Here is a 7,500-nt window from a genome sequence, read left to right on the forward strand (position 1 = left end):
TTGATCTGGCAGCTTACGGCCATACTACCCTGAAAACGCCCGATCTCGGACGCTAAGCAGGGGCGGGCCTGGTTAGTACTTGGATGGGAGACCGCCTGGTAATACCAGGAGCTGTAAGCTTTTTATGGTTTCTGCTCTTGCCTGACAGCAAAGGGCGCTGTTTGACACTGTTTGCCAGAGTCTAGTTTGGCCTGCGTCACCTTCAAATAGGATCTTTTCAGTTGACCTGGCAGCTTACGGCCATACTACCCTGAAAACGCCCGATCTCGGACGCTAAGCAGGGGCGGGCCTGGTTAGTACTTGGATGGGAGACCGCCTGGGAATACCAGGAGCTGTAAGCTTTTTATGGTTTCTGCTCTTGCCTGACAGCAGAGGGCGCTGTTTGACACTTTTTGCTGGAGTCTAGTTTGGCCTGCGTCACCTTCAAATAGGATCTTTTCAGTTCACCTGGCAGCTTACGGCCATACTACCCTGAAAACGCCCGATCTCGGAAGCTAAGCAGGGGCGGGCCTGGTTAGTACTTGGATGGGAGACCGCCTGGGAATACCAGGTGCTGTAAGCTTTTTATGGTTTCTGCTCTTGCCTGACAGCAAAGGGCGCTGTTTGACACTTTTTGCCAGAGTCTAGTTTGGCCTGCGTCACCTTCAAATAGGATCTTTTCAGTTGATCTGGCAGCTTACGGCCATACTATCCTGAAAAAGCCCGATCTCGTCCGATATCGGAAGCTAAGCAGGGGCGGGCCTGGTTAGTACTTGGATGGGAGACCGCCTGGGAATACCAGGTGCTGTAAGCTTTATATGGTTTCTGCTCTTGCCTGACCGCAGAGGGCGCTGTTTGACACTTTTTGCTGGAGTCTAGTTTGGCCTGTGTCACCTTCAAATAGGATTTTTTCAGTTGATCTGGCAGCTTACGGCCATACTACCCTGAAAACGTCCGATCTCGGACGCTAAGCAGGGGCGGGCCTGGTTAGTACTTGGATGGGAGACCGCCTGGGAATACCAGGAGCTGTAAGCTTTTTATGGTTTCTGCTCTTGCCTGACAGCAAAGGGCGCTGTTTGACACTGTTTGCCAGAGTCTAGTTTGGCCTGCGTCACCTTCAAATAGGATCTTTTCAGTTGACCTGGCAGCTTACGGCCATACTACCCTGAAAACGCCCGATCTCGTCCGATCTCGGAAACTAAGCAGGGGCGGGCCTGGTTAGTACTTGGATGGGAGACCGCCTGGGAATACCAGGTGCTGTAAGCTTTTTATTGTTTCTGCTCTTGCCTGACAGCAGAGGGCGCTGTTTGACACTTTTTGCTGGAGTCTAGTTTGGCCTGCGTCACCTTCAAATAGGATCTTTTCAGTTGACCTGGCAGCTTACGGCCATACTACCCTTAAAACGCCTGATCTCGTCCGATCTCGGAAGCTAAGCAGGGGCGGGCCTGGTTAGTACTTGGATGGGAGACCGCCTGGGAATACCAGGTGCTATAAGCTTTTTATGGTTTCTGCTCTTGCCTGACAGCAGAGGGCGCTGTTTGACACTTTTTGCTGGAGTCTAGTTTGGCCTGCGTCACCTTCAAATAGGATCTTTTCAGTTGATCTGGCAGCTTACGGCCATACTACCCTGAAAACGCCCGATCTCGGACGCTAAGCAGGGGCGGGCCTGGTTAGTACTTGGATGGGAGACCGCCTGGGAATACCAGGAGCTGTAAGCTTTTTATGGTTTCTGCTCTTGCCTGACAGCAGAGGGCGCTGTTTGACACTTTTTGCTGGAGTCTAGTTTGGCCTGCGTCACCTTCAAATAGGATCTTTTCAGTTCACCTGGCAGCTTACGGCCATACTACCCTGAAAACGCCCGATCTCGGAAGCTAAGCAGGGGCGGGCCTGGTTAGTACTTGGATGGGAGACCGCCTGGGAATACCAGGTGCTGTAAGCTTTTTATGGTTTCTGCTCTTGCCTGACAGCAAAGGGCGCTGTTTGACACTTTTTGCCAGAGTCTAGTTTGGCCTGCGTCACCTTCAAATAGGATCTTTTCAGTTGATCTGGCAGCTTGCGGCCATACTATCCTGAAAAAGCCCGATCTCGTCCGATCTCGGAAGCTAAGCAAGGGCGGGCCTGGTTAGTACTTGGATGGGAGACCGCCTGGGAATACCAGGTGCTGTAAGCTTTATATGGTTTCTGCTCTTGCCTGACAGCAGAGGGCGCTGTTTGACACTGTTTGCTGGAGTCTAGTTTGGCCTGCGTCACCTTCAAATAGGATCTTTTCAGTTGACCTGGCAGCTTACGGCCATACTACCCTGAAAACGCCCGATCTCGTCCGATCTCGGAAACTAAGCAGGGGCGGGCCTGGTTAGTACTTGGATGGGAGACCGCATGGGAATACCAGGTGCTGTAAGCTTTTTATGGTTTCTGCTCTTGCCTGACAGCAAAGGGCGCTGTTTGACACTTTTTGCCAGAGTCTAGTTTGGCCTGCGTCGCCTTCAAATAGGATCTTTTCAGTTGATCTTGCAGCTTACGGCCATACTATCCTGAAAAAGCCCGATCTCGTCCGATCTCGGAAGCTAAGCAGGGGCCGGCCTGGTTAGTACTTGGATGGGAGACCGCCTGGGAATACCAGGTGCTGTAAGCTTTATATGGTTTCTGCTCTTGCCTGACAGCAGAGGGCGCTGTTTGACACTTTTTGCTGGAGTCTAGTTTGGCCTGCGTCGCCTTCAAATAGGATCTTTTCAGTTGATCTGGCAGCTTACGGCCATACTACCCTGAAAACGCCCGATCTCGTCCGATCTCGGAAGCTGAGCAGGGGCGGGCCTGGTTAGTACTTGGATGGGTGACAGCCTGGGAATACCAGGTGCTGTAGGCTTTTCATGGTTTCTGTTCTTGCCTGACAGCAGAGGGCGCTGTTTGACATGTTTTGCTGGAATCTAGTTTGGCCTGCGTCACCTTCAAATAGGATCTTTTCAGTTGACCTGGCAGCTTACGGCCATACTACCCTGAAAACGCCCGATCTCGGAAGCTAAGCAGGGGCGGGCCTGCTTAGTACTTGGATGGGAGACCACCTGGGAATACCAGGTGCTGTAAGCTTTTTATGGTTTCTGCTCTTGCCTGACAGCAGAGGGCGCTGTTTGACACTTTTTGCTGGAGTCTAGTTTGGCCTGCGTCACCTTCAAATAGGATCTTTTCAGTTCACCTGGCAGCTTACGGCCATACTACCCTGAAAACGCCCGATCTCGGAAGCTAAGCAGGGGCGGGCCTGGTTAGTACTTGGATGGGTGACCGCCTGGGAATACCAGGTGCTGTAAGCTTTTTATGGTTTCTGCTCTTGCCTGACAACAAAGGGCGCTGTTTGACACTTTTTGCCAGAGTCTAGTTTGGCCTGCGTCACCTTCAAATAGGATCTTTTCAGTTGACCTGGCAGCTTACGGCCATACTACCCTGAAAACGCCCGATCTCGACCAATCTCGGAAGCTAAGCAGGGGCGGGCCTGGTTAGTACTTGGATGGGAGACCGCCTGGGAATACCAGGTGCTGAAAGCTTTTTATGGTTTCTGCTCTTGCCTGACAGCAGAGGGCGCTGTTTGACACTTTTTGCTGGAGTCTAGTTTGGCCTGCGTCACCTTCAAATAGGATCTTTTCAGTTGACCTGGCAACTTACGGCCATACTACCCTTAAAACGCCTGATCTCGTCCGATCTCGGAAGCTAAGCAGGGGCGGGCCTGGTTAGTACTTGGATGGGAGACCGCCTGGGAATACCAGGTGCTATAAGCTTTTTATGGTTTCTGCTCTTGCCTGACAGCAGAGGGCGCTGTTTGACACTTTTTGCTGGAGTCTAGTTTGGCCTGCGTCACCTTCAAATAGGATCTTTTCAGTTGATCTGGCAGCTTACGGCCATACTACCCTGAAAACGCCCGATCTCGGACGCTAAGCAGGGGCGGGCCTGGTTAGTACTTGGATGGGAGACCGCCTGGTAATACCAGGATCTGTAAGCTTTTTATGGTTTCTGCTCTTGCCTGACAGCAAAGGGCGCTGTTTGACACTGTTTGCCAGAGTCTAGTTTGGCCTGCGTCACCTTCAAATAGGATCTTTTCAGTTGACCTGGCAGCTTACGGCCATACTACCCTGAAAACGCCCGATCTCGGACGCTAAGCAGGGGCGGGCCTGGTTAGTACTTGGATGGGAGACCGCCTGGGAATACCAGGAGCTGTAAGCTTTTTATGGTTTCTGCTCTTGCCTGACAGCAGAGGGCGCTGTTTGACACTTTTTGCTGGAGTCTAGTTTGGCCTGCGTCACCTTCAAATAGGATCTTTTCAGTTGACCTGGCAGCTTACGGCCATACTACCCTGAAAACGCCCGATCTCGACCAATCTCGGAAGCTAAGCAGGGGCGGGCCTGGTTAGTACTTGGATGGGAGACCGCCTGGGAATACCAGGAGCTGTAAGCTTTTTATGGTTTCTGCTCTTGCCTGACAGCAAAGGGCGCTGTTTGACACTGTTTGCCAGAGTCTAGTTTGGCCTGCGTCACCTTCAAATAGGATCTTTTCAGTTGACCTGGCAGCTTACGGCCATACTACCCTGAAAACGCCCGATCTCGTCCGATCTCGGAAACTAAGCAGGGGCGGGCCTGGTTAGTACTTGGATGGGAGACCGCATGGGAATACCAGGTGCTGTAAGCTTTTTATGGTTTCTGCTCTTGCCTGACAGCAAAGGGCGCTGTTTGACACTTTTTGCCAGAGTCTAGTTTGGCCTGCGTCGCCTTCAAATAGGATCTTTTCAGTTGATCTTGCAGCTTACGGCCATACTATCCTGAAAAAGCCCGATCTCGTCCGATCTCGGAAGCTAAGCAGGGGCGGGCCTGGTTAGTACTTGGATGGGAGACCGCCTGGGAATACCAGGTGCTGTAAGCTTTATATGGTTTCTGCTCTTGCCTGACAGCAGAGGGCGCTGTTTGACACTTTTTGCTGGAGTCTAGTTTGGCCTGCGTCGCCTTCAAATAGGATCTTTTCAGTTGATCTGGCAGCTTACGGCCATACTACCCTGAAAACGCCCGATCTCGTCCGATCTCGGAAGCTGAGCAGGGGCGGGCCTGGTTAGTACTTGGATGGGTGACAGCCTGGGAATACCAGGTGCTGTAGGCTTTTCATGGTTTCTGCTCTTGCCTGACAGCAGAGGGCGCTGTTTGACATGTTTTGCTGGAATCTAGTTTGGCCTGCGTCACCTTCAAATAGGATCTTTTCAGTTGACCTGGCAGCTTACGGCCATACTACCCTGAAAACGCCCGATCTCGGAAGCTAAGCAGGGGCGGGCCTGCTTAGTACTTGGATGGGAGACCACCTGGGAATACCAGGTGCTGTAAGCTTTTTATGGTTTCTGCTCTTGCCTGACAGCAGAGGGCGCTGTTTGACACTTTTTGCTGGAGTCTAGTTTGGCCTGCGTCACCTTCAAATAGGATCTTTTCAGTTCACCTGGCAGCTTACGGCCATACTACCCTGAAAACGCCCGATCTCGGAAGCTAAGCAGGGGCGGGCCTGGTTAGTACTTGGATGGGAGACCGCCTGGGAATACCAGGTGCTGTAAGCTTTTTATGGTTTCTGCTCTTGCCTGACAACAAAGGGCGCTGTTTGACACTTTTTGCCAGAGTCTAGTTTGGCCTGCGTCACCTTCAAATAGGATCTTTTCAGTTGACCTGGCAGCTTACGGCCATACTACCCTGAAAACGCCCGATCTCGACCAATCTCGGAAGCTAAGCAGGGGCGGGCCTGGTTAGTACTTGGATGGGAGACCGCCTGGGAATACCAGGTGCTGAAAGCTTTTTATGGTTTCTGCTCTTGCCTGACAGCAGAGGGCGCTGTTTGACACTTTTTGCTGGAGTCTAGTTTGGCCTGCGTCACCTTCAAATAGGATCTTTTCAGTTGACCTGGCAGCTTACGGCCATACTACCCTTAAAACGCCTGATCTCGTCCGATCTCGGAAGCTAAGCAGGGGCGGGCCTGGTTAGTACTTGGATGGGAGACCGCCTGGGAATACCAGGTGCTATAAGCTTTTTATGGTTTCTGCTCTTGCCTGACAGCAGAGGGCGCTGTTTGACACTTTTTGCTGGAGTCTAGTTTGGCCTGCGTCACCTTCAAATAGGATCTTTTCAGTTCACCTGGCAGCTTACGGCCATACTACCCTGAAAACGCCCGATCTCGGAAGCTAAGCAGGGGCGGGCCTGGTTAGTACTTGGATGGGAGACCGCCTGGGAATACCAGGTGCTGTAAGCTTTTTATGGTTTCTGCTCTTGCCTGACAGCAAAGGGCGCTGTTTGACACTTTTTGCCAGAGTCTAGTTTGGCCTGCGTCACCTTCAAATAGGATCTTTTCAGTTGATCTGGCAGCTTACGGCCATACTATCCTGAAAACGCCCGATCTCGGAAGCTAAGCAGGGGCGGGCCTGGTTAGTACTTGGATGGGAGACCGCCTGGGAATACCAGGTGCTGTAAGCTTTTTATGGTTTCTGCTCTTGCCTGACAGCAAAGGGCGCTGTTTGACACTTTTTGCCAGAGTCTAGTTTGGCCTGCGTCACCTTCAAATAGGATCTTTTCAGTTGATCTGGCAGCTTACGGCCATACTATCCTGAAAAAGCCCGATCTCGTCCGATATCGGAAGCTAAGCAGGGGCGGGCCTGGTTAGTACTTGGATGGGAGACCGCCTGGGAATACCAGGTGCTGTAAGCTTTATATGGTTTCTGCTCTTGCCTGACCGCAGAGGGCGCTGTTTGACACTTTTTGCTGGAGTCTAGTTTGGCCTGTGTCACCTTCAAATAGGATTTTTTCAGTTGATCTGGCAGCTTACGGCCATACTACCCTGAAAACGTCCGATCTCGGACGCTAAGCAGGGGCGGGCCTGGTTAGTACTTGGATGGGAGACCGCCTGGGAATACCAGGAGCTGTAAGCTTTTTATGGTTTCTGCTCTTGCCTGACAGCAAAGGGCGCTGTTTGACACTGTTTGCCAGAGTCTAGTTTGGCCTGCGTCACCTTCAAATAGGATCTTTTCAGTTGACCTGGCAGCTTACGGCCATACTACCCTGAAAACGCCCGATCTCGTCCGATCTCGGAAACTAAGCAGGGGCGGGCCTGGTTAGTACTTGGATGGGAGACCGCCTGGGAATACCAGGTGCTGTAAGCTTTTTATTGTTTCTGCTCTTGCCTGACAGCAGAGGGCGCTGTTTGACACTTTTTGCTGGAGTCTAGTTTGGCCTGCGTCACCTTCAAATAGGATCTTTTCAATTGATCTGGCAGCTTACGGCCATACTACCCTGAAAACGCCCGATCTCGGACGCTAAGCAGGGGCGGGCCTGGTTAGTACTTGGATGGGAGACCGCCTGGGAATACCAGGAGCTGTAAGCTTTTTATGGTTTCTGCTCTTGCCTGACAGCAAAGGGCGCTGTTTGACACTGTTTGCCAGAGTCTAGTTTGGCCTGCGTCACCTTCAAATAGGATCTTTTCAGTTGACCTGGCAGCTTACGGCCATACTACCCTGAAAAC

General features: G+C 51.9%; 17 non-coding genes and 17 pseudogenes across 17 annotated transcripts; all 34 read left to right on the forward strand.

The window, feature by feature from the left end:
* Positions 1-11: 11 nt before the first annotated feature.
* LOC131114007 (5S ribosomal RNA) lies at positions 12-120 on the forward strand (annotated as a pseudogene).
* Positions 121-232: 112 nt separating this feature from the next.
* LOC131113465 (5S ribosomal RNA) lies at positions 233-341 on the forward strand (annotated as a pseudogene).
* Positions 342-453: 112 nt separating this feature from the next.
* Positions 454-562, forward strand: LOC131111827 (5S ribosomal RNA; annotated as a pseudogene).
* Positions 563-674: 112 nt separating this feature from the next.
* LOC131118507 (5S ribosomal RNA) lies at positions 675-793 on the forward strand. Its single transcript, XR_009125688.1, has one exon. It is a non-coding gene; the product is annotated as a 5S ribosomal RNA (ribosomal RNA).
* A 112-nt stretch (positions 794-905) lies between these two features.
* On the forward strand, positions 906-1,014 carry LOC131113916 (5S ribosomal RNA; annotated as a pseudogene).
* Positions 1,015-1,126: 112 nt separating this feature from the next.
* Positions 1,127-1,245, forward strand: LOC131116395 (5S ribosomal RNA). The gene has a single exon (XR_009123645.1). It is a non-coding gene; the product is annotated as a 5S ribosomal RNA (ribosomal RNA).
* A 112-nt stretch (positions 1,246-1,357) lies between these two features.
* LOC131117905 (5S ribosomal RNA) lies at positions 1,358-1,476 on the forward strand. The gene has a single exon (XR_009125107.1). It is a non-coding gene; the product is annotated as a 5S ribosomal RNA (ribosomal RNA).
* Positions 1,477-1,588: 112 nt separating this feature from the next.
* On the forward strand, positions 1,589-1,697 carry LOC131113466 (5S ribosomal RNA; annotated as a pseudogene).
* A 112-nt stretch (positions 1,698-1,809) lies between these two features.
* LOC131111828 (5S ribosomal RNA) lies at positions 1,810-1,918 on the forward strand (annotated as a pseudogene).
* A 112-nt stretch (positions 1,919-2,030) lies between these two features.
* On the forward strand, positions 2,031-2,149 carry LOC131118779 (5S ribosomal RNA). The gene has a single exon (XR_009125931.1). It is a non-coding gene; the product is annotated as a 5S ribosomal RNA (ribosomal RNA).
* Positions 2,150-2,261: 112 nt separating this feature from the next.
* Positions 2,262-2,380, forward strand: LOC131116830 (5S ribosomal RNA). The gene has a single exon (XR_009124066.1). It is a non-coding gene; the product is annotated as a 5S ribosomal RNA (ribosomal RNA).
* Positions 2,381-2,492: 112 nt separating this feature from the next.
* Positions 2,493-2,611, forward strand: LOC131118349 (5S ribosomal RNA). Its single transcript, XR_009125513.1, has one exon. It is a non-coding gene; the product is annotated as a 5S ribosomal RNA (ribosomal RNA).
* A 112-nt stretch (positions 2,612-2,723) lies between these two features.
* On the forward strand, positions 2,724-2,842 carry LOC131118788 (5S ribosomal RNA). The gene has a single exon (XR_009125939.1). It is a non-coding gene; the product is annotated as a 5S ribosomal RNA (ribosomal RNA).
* Positions 2,843-2,954: 112 nt separating this feature from the next.
* Positions 2,955-3,063, forward strand: LOC131112683 (5S ribosomal RNA; annotated as a pseudogene).
* Positions 3,064-3,175: 112 nt separating this feature from the next.
* LOC131111579 (5S ribosomal RNA) lies at positions 3,176-3,284 on the forward strand (annotated as a pseudogene).
* Positions 3,285-3,396: 112 nt separating this feature from the next.
* Positions 3,397-3,515, forward strand: LOC131118885 (5S ribosomal RNA). The gene has a single exon (XR_009126026.1). It is a non-coding gene; the product is annotated as a 5S ribosomal RNA (ribosomal RNA).
* A 112-nt stretch (positions 3,516-3,627) lies between these two features.
* On the forward strand, positions 3,628-3,746 carry LOC131118693 (5S ribosomal RNA). Its single transcript, XR_009125850.1, has one exon. It is a non-coding gene; the product is annotated as a 5S ribosomal RNA (ribosomal RNA).
* Positions 3,747-3,858: 112 nt separating this feature from the next.
* Positions 3,859-3,967, forward strand: LOC131114212 (5S ribosomal RNA; annotated as a pseudogene).
* A 112-nt stretch (positions 3,968-4,079) lies between these two features.
* On the forward strand, positions 4,080-4,188 carry LOC131113467 (5S ribosomal RNA; annotated as a pseudogene).
* A 112-nt stretch (positions 4,189-4,300) lies between these two features.
* On the forward strand, positions 4,301-4,419 carry LOC131118770 (5S ribosomal RNA). Its single transcript, XR_009125922.1, has one exon. It is a non-coding gene; the product is annotated as a 5S ribosomal RNA (ribosomal RNA).
* A 112-nt stretch (positions 4,420-4,531) lies between these two features.
* Positions 4,532-4,650, forward strand: LOC131116831 (5S ribosomal RNA). The gene has a single exon (XR_009124067.1). It is a non-coding gene; the product is annotated as a 5S ribosomal RNA (ribosomal RNA).
* Positions 4,651-4,762: 112 nt separating this feature from the next.
* LOC131117423 (5S ribosomal RNA) lies at positions 4,763-4,881 on the forward strand. The gene has a single exon (XR_009124642.1). It is a non-coding gene; the product is annotated as a 5S ribosomal RNA (ribosomal RNA).
* Positions 4,882-4,993: 112 nt separating this feature from the next.
* LOC131118789 (5S ribosomal RNA) lies at positions 4,994-5,112 on the forward strand. The gene has a single exon (XR_009125940.1). It is a non-coding gene; the product is annotated as a 5S ribosomal RNA (ribosomal RNA).
* A 112-nt stretch (positions 5,113-5,224) lies between these two features.
* On the forward strand, positions 5,225-5,333 carry LOC131112684 (5S ribosomal RNA; annotated as a pseudogene).
* Positions 5,334-5,445: 112 nt separating this feature from the next.
* LOC131111829 (5S ribosomal RNA) lies at positions 5,446-5,554 on the forward strand (annotated as a pseudogene).
* Positions 5,555-5,666: 112 nt separating this feature from the next.
* LOC131118886 (5S ribosomal RNA) lies at positions 5,667-5,785 on the forward strand. Its single transcript, XR_009126027.1, has one exon. It is a non-coding gene; the product is annotated as a 5S ribosomal RNA (ribosomal RNA).
* A 112-nt stretch (positions 5,786-5,897) lies between these two features.
* On the forward strand, positions 5,898-6,016 carry LOC131117906 (5S ribosomal RNA). Its single transcript, XR_009125108.1, has one exon. It is a non-coding gene; the product is annotated as a 5S ribosomal RNA (ribosomal RNA).
* A 112-nt stretch (positions 6,017-6,128) lies between these two features.
* LOC131111831 (5S ribosomal RNA) lies at positions 6,129-6,237 on the forward strand (annotated as a pseudogene).
* Positions 6,238-6,349: 112 nt separating this feature from the next.
* On the forward strand, positions 6,350-6,458 carry LOC131112162 (5S ribosomal RNA; annotated as a pseudogene).
* Positions 6,459-6,570: 112 nt separating this feature from the next.
* LOC131118509 (5S ribosomal RNA) lies at positions 6,571-6,689 on the forward strand. Its single transcript, XR_009125690.1, has one exon. It is a non-coding gene; the product is annotated as a 5S ribosomal RNA (ribosomal RNA).
* Positions 6,690-6,801: 112 nt separating this feature from the next.
* LOC131113917 (5S ribosomal RNA) lies at positions 6,802-6,910 on the forward strand (annotated as a pseudogene).
* A 112-nt stretch (positions 6,911-7,022) lies between these two features.
* Positions 7,023-7,141, forward strand: LOC131116397 (5S ribosomal RNA). The gene has a single exon (XR_009123646.1). It is a non-coding gene; the product is annotated as a 5S ribosomal RNA (ribosomal RNA).
* Positions 7,142-7,253: 112 nt separating this feature from the next.
* LOC131113468 (5S ribosomal RNA) lies at positions 7,254-7,362 on the forward strand (annotated as a pseudogene).
* Positions 7,363-7,474: 112 nt separating this feature from the next.
* LOC131113252 (5S ribosomal RNA) overlaps positions 7,475-7,500 on the forward strand; it is a 109-nt pseudogene continuing 83 nt past the window's right edge.

This window comes from Doryrhamphus excisus, unplaced genomic scaffold (assembly GCF_030265055.1).
Source record: "Doryrhamphus excisus isolate RoL2022-K1 unplaced genomic scaffold, RoL_Dexc_1.0 HiC_scaffold_25, whole genome shotgun sequence".
Classification (NCBI taxonomy): domain Eukaryota; kingdom Metazoa; phylum Chordata; class Actinopteri; order Syngnathiformes; family Syngnathidae; genus Doryrhamphus; species Doryrhamphus excisus.